Raw genomic sequence first — 13,001 nt, 5'->3', positions numbered from 1 at the left:
CTAGAATTGAATCAGCTTCAACTAAGCACCAAGTTTTTACAGTGAAATAGACCATTTAGCTATTTTACATCTTTAGTTCTGAAATTTCAGCCTTAATCCTCCTCTGCCTAACTCCAGTAATTGGTCCTTTAGATCTTGTCTGGCACCTCTGGAGAACAATAGCGAAGGGCTAAAGTAAAGATGGAACTGCTTTTGCTTCCATGTTTAGTAAAAGAGACCACATCTTGCAGTCTGTACAGAAAAGTGGCTTAAGCCTGCTCCCTGGCAAACTGATATCTCTATTTAGTTTCCACAGTATAATTTTCAAAAACGTCTGTGTGAAAATGCAAGCACGTGCACCAAGGATTATTTTGACACATGGTATCCATCATTTGGATTTACTAATTTTCCAAAATAAACTGTTTTGTCAGTTTCCTTGTGCATGTGAATTTTTGAGTAAAGGCAATGTGTAATGTTACAAGACACATTCATGTGCTGACCTTTCACAAAATCAAAATTGTTAGTAAAGCTAGGGTGGTGGGAAGCACTGCATTTTCGTTTTGGCCACAAGACTAAAACACCCAGATTTGAAAAGAGAAGCTGACTGGCACTAGCTTGTGGCCTAATTCTGCTACCTCACATGAGTGATCTGACTAAGAACACAGCATTAACTAAAGTTACTTGCATGACAAAATGTTTATGTAAGTAGATCCTTTCACAAAATTTATCTGCATATGACATGCACAAACCAGGCCTATGCAAGTAACAGTAACTAACTACAGCTTATTTCCAGATCTAATTCCGGGGGCTCTATGTTCCTTTAGTTTGGCACAGGTATTTCCACAGCACACACTCACAGAGCCAAGTTTTGTGTATTCCTTCCTATTCCTATAATCACAGCTTAACCCCTACTTTTAAGCAATATCCCCTATTACTTCCCATTCACAGGGTATTTATGCACATTCAGTTTATTGACAGACTGAATTCTTCCTTACTTGACAAGATTTTTTTTTTTTTTTAATGTTTTGTATTTCCAGTTAAATACTACACTGGATTTGAATGTATTCAGAAGCCAAAATTCCAACCTTTATAGATAACTACTGAGCAGCTATGGGACTCCATGAAACTTAACCATGGAAAGAGGAGTTACCAATGCAAGTCACTTAAAGCTGCAGTGTGCTCCCCTACCAGCCTGCAGAACAATGTAGCTACAATTCTTCACTTGACTTGAGCCTCCCTTCTGGAAAGGGTTTATACCACTGCACGCTTTTTCAAGAGAATTTGCATGAGATCAGTTTATATGCATTCTACTTTGACCAAACCATGGCTCACATTTTCACACAAAAGCTTTTTCACCACTCATGCATACTGTCTCATAAAATTGACCTCTATTCAAAAAAGCTCACAATAACACAGGTTTTTAAGCTGCACAATCTAAATTTTAGATACACTGAGTTAAAACTAACTTTTCTCCAGTTCAGACTGGTCTCCTAGCAGGAGGAAGCTTAAACAATCACATGCTCTATCCTTCTTTCCATCTGTCATTAAATTTAGAACCCATTCACTCATTTCAACTAAATGCAATGAAGGCAAAACAGCTATAACTCTGAGACCTGTTTTGTTACGGCAAACCTTTAAAAAGCCAGCCTTGTTCCTTCTCCTTTCACTTCCACCAAAGGCAGGAAGAATCTTCAAAGGAGCAACAGCAGTCACCATCTTCAAAGCACCAGAGAACAGCAAATCTGTTTCATCAGGTCTCTGTTCCCCAGATCAACTTTAACTTCCCATTCCCAGCTGAGATCCAGCCCAGGTCCTGTCCCCCTACTCCTCAAGGCAGTGAAATCTAGTTTTGCCAGCAATGCTGAAAAGCCTTTAACTGGCAGCGAGTAATCCTGGTACCTCTCCATGAATTACATTAGCAGAGTAAAAATTCCTGCTTTGTGGACTCTTAACTTCCACTTTCCTACAGCTGCAGTGTTCAGAACAGCCAAGACACTCTGAGGGTCTGAAAACACATCTTCTTTATCTCAACTTCTGGGTACCCAACTCCAGACAACAACATTGGAACTGTCAAGGATCGTCATCAATTTAAGTCCCAGTTTAGAAAGTACTTCTGAAAACACAGTTACAGACAAAATAGCAACACTGAGTAGCTTTTAACTAAGAATCTTTCACAGAGCTAAATGAAACCCTTACACAGTCCTTGTGGAATGGTCTGGAGCTGCACTCATCCTCTCTTAGGAAGTGCTGTGGCTGCATAACCTGAGCTGTGCAAAGCCATTACTACTGGAGATGTTCACTAATCCCATACCTTATTGCAGCTTCCAACTCCGATTCTTTTGGAAGATGTAAGGGAATACCTCTCCCTGTCTCCCTCCCCTCCCTCCGCACCCCCACCCCATATAAAAATCCACATATTCAAAAAATCCAGACATTAAAAAAATAATAAAACTTTTCTTCCCCTTGAAGCACGGCTCCTGCCTTAAACAATATCAAGTAAAAGCACTTTTGTAAGGGGGAATAATAAATTTATCTTCTTAAAAGTATCTGTATACAGAAATAATGAAACGATCCTTGAACTGTACAATCAGCCTTTGTAGCAGAAGGAAGTTCATTCTGGAAGGACACAGAACTTCCCACCCACACAGCCCCAGAGTGTGCCGGTCAAGGACATCTGACTTTGTACCTATTGTATTACATGACTCAGTAATGGGGGTTAGCGTTTTCAGTTTGCAGTTTCTGGCAGGATCCCCAAAGTAATTTTCAATTAAAAGGTTAAATGCTGGTACTTGTCAAATGTGAAGACATACAGTGCCATAACAATATCAAATAGCTTCCTTACAATTAAATTAATTTCATTGGGTATTTAAGTTGGGGTTGCAAATATTATGCCTTTAGGTAACTTGAAGAAATACCTAAATGAAGTGCAATCATTTTCTGTCACTACTGTGTCTTAAGTGGAATACAAGCCTGGCCTTCAAATCCTTTCAACTGAATGATTCAAATACATGTAGGTCCAACAAACATTTGAATATTTTTGTTTCCATTAATAGCCTGGTTTTGTTAAATTAGCTGTGTTCTTAAAAAAACAACATTTCTCTTTCCAGTGGTAGTCTGTTTCCCCCCCCAAATATGTAAACTAGCCATAAATGAAGAAATAGTGATGCTTCCAGATAATCACACAAAGAATCAACAACTTTGACTAAAAAGAGGCAGTACTGAATAAATTAACCCCACCCCCCAGGTTAACCTTTCTCTAATCAAACTGTTAAATAGAGAATCATTTCTCTTTTATAGGTCCATAGAAAAAGGCTTAGGAAATAGAACACACCTGAAACAAGGAAAACAATAAATGATAGGTAACTTCTGGGAATTGAAGGCTCACTCTTACCCCCAGTGAACTTGAGAACAAGACTTTCATAACCTTCAAGACATATATGACTGGGCCTCTAATTCTTACATCTAATTTGATTGAGGAGTGAGAATTATGAAAATATATGAAAGTATACTTAGCCAGAATTTTTAAGCAGTCTGGGCCTATTGCTAAGGCTCTGGCCTGGATTCAGCGGATGAACTGACAAGGCTTTCATAAGTTTCCCTGGTTCTAATACTCCTGCAAGCACTTAACCTCTACATGTTTCAGTTTCCTCAGGTATAAAGGGACAATAATGATGCTTACCCTAATTTGAAATGTCCTTAGACATCTGTCAACGAAAACATTTCATAGTTATTTATAATTAAATTAATTTTCAAATCTGTTAAGTAAAATTGTGTTTTCAAATGCTGCTCCTGTTACCTTAGGAGGTCAATGCAAAGATCCTATACCTGGATCATTGTTTTAAGTGTTGCAGGATTTTAAAAAATATGTGCAATTAAAACTTCAACTCAGCAAAGTCTCTACAAATGAACTCAATGTAAGTGATGGGATTATCCTTGTATTTAAAATGAAGCTCATACATAACTTATGTGTTTAAATGCAGAAGTTCAGCTTGGCTGCAAGAAACATACTGCATACAGAAACAAAGAGAGAATAAATCTTAATTTTTCTGTGCAAGTATAGGTGACAACCCCCCCTCTCCTAGCCTTGTAACTTGTCTTCCATTCATCAGCTGGTGTGTTTATTTTTGCTATATGTGATGTAACTAGCAAAACTTAGGCAACGAAAACTTTTTAATCAAGTGAAGATCTTCTGAAGAAAAAAGAGGACCTGCTCCACTTCTCAAAATGCAAGGTCAAAAGTTATATACACACATTTAGAGCCCAGTTTCATTTAGTTAAGTTTACAACTAAGAAAAGGAAGCATTTCTTCATACAACCTGTGAAACCCATCGCCACATAGAGTTACTGAAATAAATAACGTTTTGGCAGTAACAGAACAGAACTAGCTAAGTATATAACCATTAGTAATCTATGTACTTATGCAGATTATAACTCTGTATCGCATCACACAGCCCACACGAGTAAATCAGGCAGAAGTTACTTCCATCTGATGCACAGCACTCTTACCCCCAGACAAAGCATTGCAGAAATGTGTTTTTATGCACTCACCTACCATCAGAGTATCAAGTTTTTCAACCAGTAGATATATGAGTAGTCCTGTATTTCACTACCTACAACACAGAATCAGAAATTAGTCTCTTGCTATGAGGAGTTGTCCCTCCAGCCTCACGTTGTAAGACAGGAGTGCAGTGAAGATTAACAATAACTTGGGGTGAAACACATACATTGCTATGGAGCAACAGAGGTGGAAAAGTGGCAGAGATTTTTGAAGGATTAACTCAGCTCACCTCAATTTTATCAACTTCAGTGAAGGGCATTATCTTACACTTATCGCAGAACAAAGACACGAGACTGAAAACAGTCCTACCTCTGCTAAACATTTCCCCAGAGACATGCCCTTCTCAAAAACTCTGAGCTCTTTCTTTGTACTCCTGGGAAATGCCTCGGGGAACTATGGGATATGTGGTCTTGACTTTAAAGTGCTAGCAGTATTTATTAGTGGTGGAAATGAGAAATTAGTTATTCCTACACTCCAAGGAATGAACAGGAAAATAGGGATAAAAAAGTAACTACATATTTGTTCCTGATTTGTTATTTATTTTCCTTGTTTATCTCCCTTCATTCTTTCTCTATAGAGGCAGAATATGTGCATTTCTTTTCCGCTTTCCAGGCTTGGTTAGAGAAATACAGTAAGTTTACATGAAGCTTAGAAGACAAACAAGTCAATGAAGCATACATCAGCAGAGGAGATGATACCTGAAACTTAAAGGAGACGGGGCAGTGAAGCTGCCCACATGGCTTCATCGATGGAAGGCACAGCTGTAGACCAAACTTTGCACCGTCTTTAAAATGATGAAAGGAAACAAGTCAAAACGATAGGTAGCCTTTTCCATTTTGTCTCTACTACTTCCTACGTATGCCCAAGACTACTTTTTCTTTTTTTTTAAGCAAAACCAAAAATCACAGCTAGGTTTCTTTCTCCCTTCCAGTGGAACAGTAAGCTTGCTTTGTCCATGGCCCCTGCTACACAGCCACAGTGGCTCTGCTTCCTTCTAGCCTCAAAGCTCCTTCTAGGATGATGACCCCATGCTAGCCATGGGCAGATGCTTCAGCACTCACCCGGTGAGGAACTCTCTACATTGCTGCTATCAGTTTGGCAACCAGAAGTGGATTATGATGTCAGTCAAACAGAAAGTTATTTGCATTCCTCACAGACTACCAGGAGGTTACCTGAAAGCTAAGTTATATCTGTAGTGATATATATACCGTAAATGTCTGTCATTCCATGGTAACTTCTGTGTGTGCCCTTACACACCACTAACTGTCACAGGTATGAGTTAACTTGGCCTTCTCTCCTCTACCTGTAACTGCACCATGAAGTTCATCTTACAGCAGAACCAGAGCACTGACAAAGGCAGTTAACACAGCATACCTTGTGAACTGTGGTTTCCCTTTCACTTGTACCTCACAGTAACTAATTTTTGTACCCACCTGTCTTTAAGCATGTGAAGTACAGCAGCAGCTGCCAAACTGAAGATAAAGCTATATTATATTGTTTTGTAAGACCATTCCAAAATAAGAGAGAACACCACCTGTGTCAGGAGAAAAAGCTGGGGAAAGAAGGAAGCAAGTAAACATGAGAAAATGAGGGAAAGTGGAAAAACATGAACTGTTATAATCTGTAGACATCAGGATTTTGGGTCTGATGAGAGAGAGAGTGAGAGAGAAAGAGAAGCTGAAGCTTAGGAAAGGGAGAGCAGTTTAGCAACAATATTTGAAAAGACCAAAAATGAGATAGGAAAAAAAAAAAGGAAGGACTCAAGACTTAAGCAGAGATATCTTTTGAGCTTAGTAAGATAACTCTTCCAGAACCCTATGGCTTAGATTTAGAGCTTTTGGATTAAAATAGTTTTATTGGACTTAAGAGCAGAGTCAGCTTCTTAGCTCAGAAGGAAATTTCCATTCAGGAAGTTCATAATCGCAGCCTTCAGTACCAATCAAGAGAAGAAGATGGGATTGTTTTCACTTTTTTTAAATTGGATGTGAAGTCAGTAGAAGGAAGGGCTGATTACTCCACATCATTATAAACTGTGGGGTGCATCAGCCCTAACAGCACTACGTCCACACTTTGTTCTAAACCATCAATAAAGAAGCCACAGTTAATGATGAGGTCACATTCAAAACTGCTAAAGTCTTTATGGCCCTTTCCCATCATAGGACTATGGCACTAGAAAAGGATTTTTATGAGCTAGTCTGCAACTGCTTTGTTAAACCATTCAAAATAATCTAGTTATTTCCATGTTTCATACAGATGGCTACAGCTTTCTCATGAAGATACAATCAGCTTACATTAATTTAAAAATAAGTTTTAAAGATATAGCCAGCTTTATCAAACTCTTATTCTATTTTCACATGTATACATTCCACTCACCTATTTTGTCAAGTTCAGATAGTTTAGTTCCATATCCAGTCAAACTTGATTCCTTCAGGGAAGCCTAAACAACTGTGTATTTAGCTCTCTGGGTTTATCTTGTCAACAGCTATGCTACTTACTTTTAATCCTTCTACTGCAATGTCCATTTTCTAGAGAACTGAAATTCAGTGAATCTACCATTACCTTTAAGCACTAAAGGTAAGACATTATTAAGGCCAACAGAGGATGAAATATAGCCTTAGGGAAATCAGCAATGTCAGATGTTCACTCAGCATCAGAAATTACATGGGTTCTGGTCTTTGCATCTTGAAAAGAAATAGTAGAAGTAGAGAATATGTAGAGAGAGCAGCTAAAGTGATCAACGGTTTGCAGCAGTTGACTTACAAGGGGAGAGCAAAAAAAGTCTAGGATTTATCAATCTGGAGAGAAGATCAAAGGGGAATACAATCAGAATTCCCAAAACAATGAAGGAAATGTGAAAAATGAATGTAGAAATTTTATTTACAAAAATCCTGCAATTTGGGTGCTATTAGGAGGCACTGAATTAACACCTAAACCAAAACAGATAAGGTACTTTACACAGCAGGCAGTACACTTCCTGACCTTGCTGCCTGTGGCAAGGACAGAGCGTACCAGCAGGTTCAGAAAGGGATTATACAAATTCACAGACAATAGGTCCATAAGTGGATAATATACAATGATTATTGGTGGGCTGTACACACTGATATCCCTATATAACAACTGCAGATCCTGGGGAGTCTAAGGAGAATGGACCACAGCAAGTGGTAAGGCTCATGTGCACTCCCTATAGTGTCTCCTGTTGCAATGGTTGGAGCCACAGAGCTCCTCTGATCCAGTAAGGCATTTCTTATTTTCTTATTTAGATGACCTTCAGAAAACAGTCACTTTATTTAACCATTCAGCAAGGAAATGTTACCTGACCTATGTACTAAAAACTTCAAGATAGCTGCACACGTCAGATTATTTGTGAAATATGCAGCCAGATTAGGATGCTAGAGGAGAGCTGTGTGGAAATGTCAGAATGCATTAACCTGCATTGTATATGGATGAGGAATGCATACATAAAAGAACGGTATTTCTGTATTTAATGTGGAAGATCTGATCAACAGTGTTACTCATGTTTATCTGGAGTACAGTGCAGTGGTATATATATGAAGAGTTTTTCACATTTCAGTAATTGTCCCAACTACAGAAGTCATACAAAATAAAAACTTCACATGGAAAACCATTATTGTGTCAAACCAGTATGCAAACTTTGAGATTGTGGGTTCTACAATTTTTTTTGAGACATAACATTGAGAAAAACATCACCATCCTTCCTGTGAGTAATGAGCATAGCAAGTTCCCTGAACAAAAGCCCTTCTTTCAAGAGAAGTTCTCCTAAAACCACAAAGAGCATAGAAACATATCTTAAGTAATGCATCTTAAATTTTTCAGGATATATTACAAACACAGCTGCGCAAACGTTAGCATATGAAAAAAAGAATTTTAGCCAATTAGCACGTGAATCATCATTTAAAAGCCCCTTTGGTGTCATTTTTTGTTTCAGTCAGAAGAACTTAACTTTCAATTGCAAGTATTCTAGGATATTTATTTTATGTTAATCCACTTTTCAAAAGTTTGAATCTACTTTACTTTCATTGAAAAAGATGTTTCTAAAATGAAACATCTGGCTAAAAGAAGAGGAGGAGTTTTGGCATTGCTGGGCTTTAAAAATCTTACATATATGAACCTATGGTGACATGCACATCAAAAGGAAAAAAAAATAAGGAGAAAAGCTGTCATGGACTTAATCCTGCCAGAAGGACAATTGTTTTTCTTCTGAAACAGAAGTATTACAGCAGCTTTTAGAGGATTTCAAAAGTACAGCTTATCTTGACCAGAGAACATAAAACACTGATTGACGTCTATATAAATTTCCACACAGCATATTTATTTTCATACACTGCTGCATTCTATTGTTATGAATGGGAAATACTTATGAAATATTCTTCTTTGAATACCATGTCATTCTGATTAGACCACGAATATGTTGACAATTTTATCAACAAGATTTTGGCTGTGTATAAATTAAGAGAGTCCTTTTAATAAGAAGAAAATTATTCTGGTTTCATGACACCTTCCTTCCTTGGGTGCTCTGAGATGGAAACGGATAAGAAGGGACTTTAGCAAATGTATTTTTGAGCAAGTTATAAACACAAGTTAAACTGGGAATGTCAAATATTTTCTTTATTGGGAAGTAAAAAGGCCTGGTCCATCTAAATGCATTAAGTGGAATAAGGAAGCCATTTGTACTATTAATTGGTGAAAAATGAATGTTATAAAAAATAAATTATAACAAAGCATGTGAAAATCTGGAAATCCATGAAATTTGGAATAAATATTGGCACTGTGGAGCAGCTTCTAGCTCTGCACACTGATTTGCTAGTCTTTCAAGAGGGGTAATGACAGATGACCTTTAGTGCAGCTTTAATGCCTTCACTTCCAAAACCATAAGGATTTGTTACATTTTGTGGCCTCCTAGAAAGGGTATTTTTCTCTACAGCATCAAGGTTTGATCTACTACAGTGAAAATATCTTAAGGCATTACCGATTCTCAAGTTTAACCACTGAATCAAAAATAAAATTTCACGTAATTTCTACACACTCCTTAAAATGTTGCCATCCAAGTGCTAACCAAAGGGGAGTAACTTATGATTAAGCAAGAAGTTATAAAGCTCCTCCATAAGACTTTTGGGTCATGCCATTAGCTTCATCCACAGAAAAGCATACTGTACTATTCCTCTGATAAACTGATACAGCACCATAATAAACCTAGTTAGTTCTTCTCATTATGTCCCACTATGCTTGTTCCAGAACCTGGCTCTTCTGTTAGTTAGAAATCTAAACTGCAGCTCAAATTTCCTCAAGGCCAGTTTATATCGATTTGTTTGTGTTTAATTGTTGTCTTTTAAATAGCACTGCTTTTCTGGCATTTTTTCCCATGGATATATTTATAAGTCATATCTCAGATTTCATTTTGCTAGGCTAAATAAATGATTGCCAATTTTGTTTCTTCTTGCAGATAAGCTTATCATTCCCATGATCCTGGTAAATATTCTGTGGATTTGTTGTGGCTTGAGTTCCCCTTTTTTCAACAAGGAAAATTGGAGTTGTACATGGTATTCAGATACAGCTTTATCATGCCTTGTCAGACACAAATACTTCCTTATTTCAACTGGGAAGACTTGGTCAATCTCAAATTCCGTTTGCCCTTTTGTACCTGGAACATATTGCTGGCTACTAGCTATCCTGTGATCACCTAATATACCCAGGTCTGTCCGTTCCTCCATTATTTCCAAACAATGAGCTTCCAATTTATATCAGAAATTGTCAGTGATCCCGAAGTGCAAGACCTTGCACTTCATTCCATTACTTTCAGCCTGTTCCTATTACTCCAAACCTAGAGGACATCCATTTCTTCCTGTAAGATATTCTTGCCCTTTCTGCATTAGCAATGGGTCCCAACTGTATATCATCATCAAATTTCCTCAACATTCTATGTCTTGTTATGCCAAAGTCATTAATAAAAGTATAAAACATATCCAGTCCCCTGACTGATCACCAAGGATCTTCATTTGTAACCTTCCTTCCTGCCCAGTACTTCCCCTTTCAACAGAACCCACTCTCCTCTCTCCTTCAAGCAGTTCCTTACCCGCAGTGCCTGTACAAATCCTCACATCCTACAGTCTAACACTAGGAGTCCCCTCCCTGTTGCTCTCTAGCAAATGTTTTGCTGCAAACATCTAGAACAGATATACTTTTTCTGGACAAGCTGTTGTTTTAAATACCTGTTTAATGGGCTATGATCTAGCTTTGGCAAGCACATCTCACTTTTTTTTTTTTTTTAGATCTCCATCTTTAATTATATTTTGTCTTTAACACTTGCTCTCAAGCCTTGAAAGCACGTTATATCCACTATAGGAGGGAGTATGGAGTGGCACACAGATTCAGATCCTGAATTGTATCTAGTCTTGAAGAATATTTTTAAATAATTTCTCTTTCTCATTGCTTTTCGACCAATGGATTGGAGGACAGAGTGTATGACATAGAGATTGTTCTATACTTTCTAATTCTAGATCATTTGTTTGACTGAGATCTTTACTAGAAAGAGATGACAGATATGAAAAAGCTTCTACACAGTGGGAAACAAAATAAAATAACACTTTAGTTGAAAAGAGATAACTTGAAGGAAATATGGTTCAACAGGGAATGACTAGTCATTATTTTTCACAATAAAAGAATAAAGTAGGACTACCATGTAAAATGATGTAAAACAAACAAAAGAATTTGTTGCCATAGGATATGTGAAAATCAAAAGTAAGAATGCTTTATGAAAGGGATTTGATCAGTTCATGAAAGATAAATATGCCCATGTCTATTAAACACAATAACCCAGCACAAGATATTCTTAAGCTGCCAATTTCCAAAAGTTTAGAGGGTCTATACCTGACCTTATAAGAAAAGGCCACTGCTGGTATTTCATTAAATGAATATCTGGTCTGACGCCGTGATTTTCACTGTAAAACATGACTGGGTAGAACACCTAATACAGCTAATTCATTTAATGATCTCCAGTTATATCATCCATGGTGTTGAACAGAACTCAGGCCCCTTCATCAATACATAGGAAACATCCCTTAGAAATTAATGGAACATACTTCCCTACTCTATTCATCGACCCACACAAAATTCCAGAAGACTGTACAATCTTATTTTATCACGCTTCTCAACAATTTACTCAGCTCTCTGCTGAAGTGAACTTGGTCCCACATCCCTCTTACAGAGCACAGAAAGTGTTTCTTCCCTTTAACTTTTACATTCTTTGAAATTGTGTAATAACAAAACATAAATAACTAGTCATGTATGGAAAACCATGAAGATCAATTTTACAGGAAACCTTAGCACTTTGATGTACTCAAGTGAAGCACCTCCCGTCCAATACAAACTGCATTTGACAGTATACCTGTAAGATCCAACACACTCTAGAGAGTTCAAACTCAGCCAAAAATATGTTTCCTGCTGAAGCATAAGACAAAGTCACAGCCCCCAGAAGGAGGCTGTGGGTGGAAGAGAGATGGGGGCTGAATAATTTTTCTCCCAAAATCAAGGAATTGTTTTGGCTTCTTCTTTGCCAAGGTCATTTTGTGTCTGCATGGATAATAATAAATAAATACATTGTAATCACTGTGGATTTCTAAGACAACTGAAGCTATTTGGGCTCTTGCAGAAAGCAAGGCTGGGAAAATAAGCTGGCAATTTTTTTGGTGTGTCACATGCCCAACTTAAACAAGCTTAAATATAATTTCCCTTATTCATCTATACTTTAAAAAAAAAAAAAAAACCACCAACCACAGCTGGCATTAAACACGTAGTGTGTGGGCAGCTATATTATGTGCGCAATTTGCAGACTTCAGAAGGAGCACTCACAGGCTGGTTACAACACTGACAAAGCAAATCCTACCCCAACTGATTCTCACACACCCTTGGCAATCAGTTCTCTTCCTGCTTATTTTTCTGCCTTAAATTAATGTTCCAAATCCTACACCACTAGCTACACCCTGCTGATTTTGTGTCATACTTATGAACACAATACAATCATTAGAGGGTTTCTCCGGATGAGCCACCACAGAAATAAACCTCACATTTTATTTTGTTTTGTTTTTCCTGAAAGGAAAAGTTCTTGATGTGGCATCTTAATTTGGATATCTATTGACTGGTGTAGCAAGCTGTCTCTACCTCTAAGATCCCAGCTGCTTCCTCTACAGATGTTAAAATTTTTGGAGCTTCTATAGGAAAAGGCCAGGTTCAAAATATTGGGAAATAATACCATGATATTTCCTGAAGTGGACCTTATAAGGTCAATTCACCCTGGCATGTCACCTTATGAATACTGTGATTTGCTGAAGTGATTTTCAAACTCTCATTAAAATAAGTGTTGTTGTTTCCTTAGCAATGCCTTTCCCACCACAGGAACAGATTACTGGAAGCTACTAATGGTGCTATTTCAGTCCTAAGTTCCCACTCG

General features: G+C 37.7%; 1 long non-coding RNA gene across 1 annotated transcript in view; it reads right to left on the bottom strand.

Moving 5' to 3' along the window:
- Positions 1-13,001, bottom strand: part of LOC128150764 (uncharacterized) — a 113,019-nt gene that overhangs the window by 88,094 nt on the left and 11,924 nt on the right. The window contains exon 4 of the long non-coding RNA XR_008238166.1: positions 4,528-4,589. This is a non-coding gene — a long non-coding RNA (uncharacterized LOC128150764). The remainder of the gene's footprint in view (positions 1-4,527; positions 4,590-13,001) is intronic.

This window comes from Harpia harpyja, chromosome 14 (genome assembly GCF_026419915.1).
Source record: "Harpia harpyja isolate bHarHar1 chromosome 14, bHarHar1 primary haplotype, whole genome shotgun sequence".
NCBI classification, from domain to species: domain Eukaryota; kingdom Metazoa; phylum Chordata; class Aves; order Accipitriformes; family Accipitridae; genus Harpia; species Harpia harpyja.
Note: the sequence above shows the minus strand (reverse complement) of the source record. Positions and strands in the feature narration are given on the sequence as shown.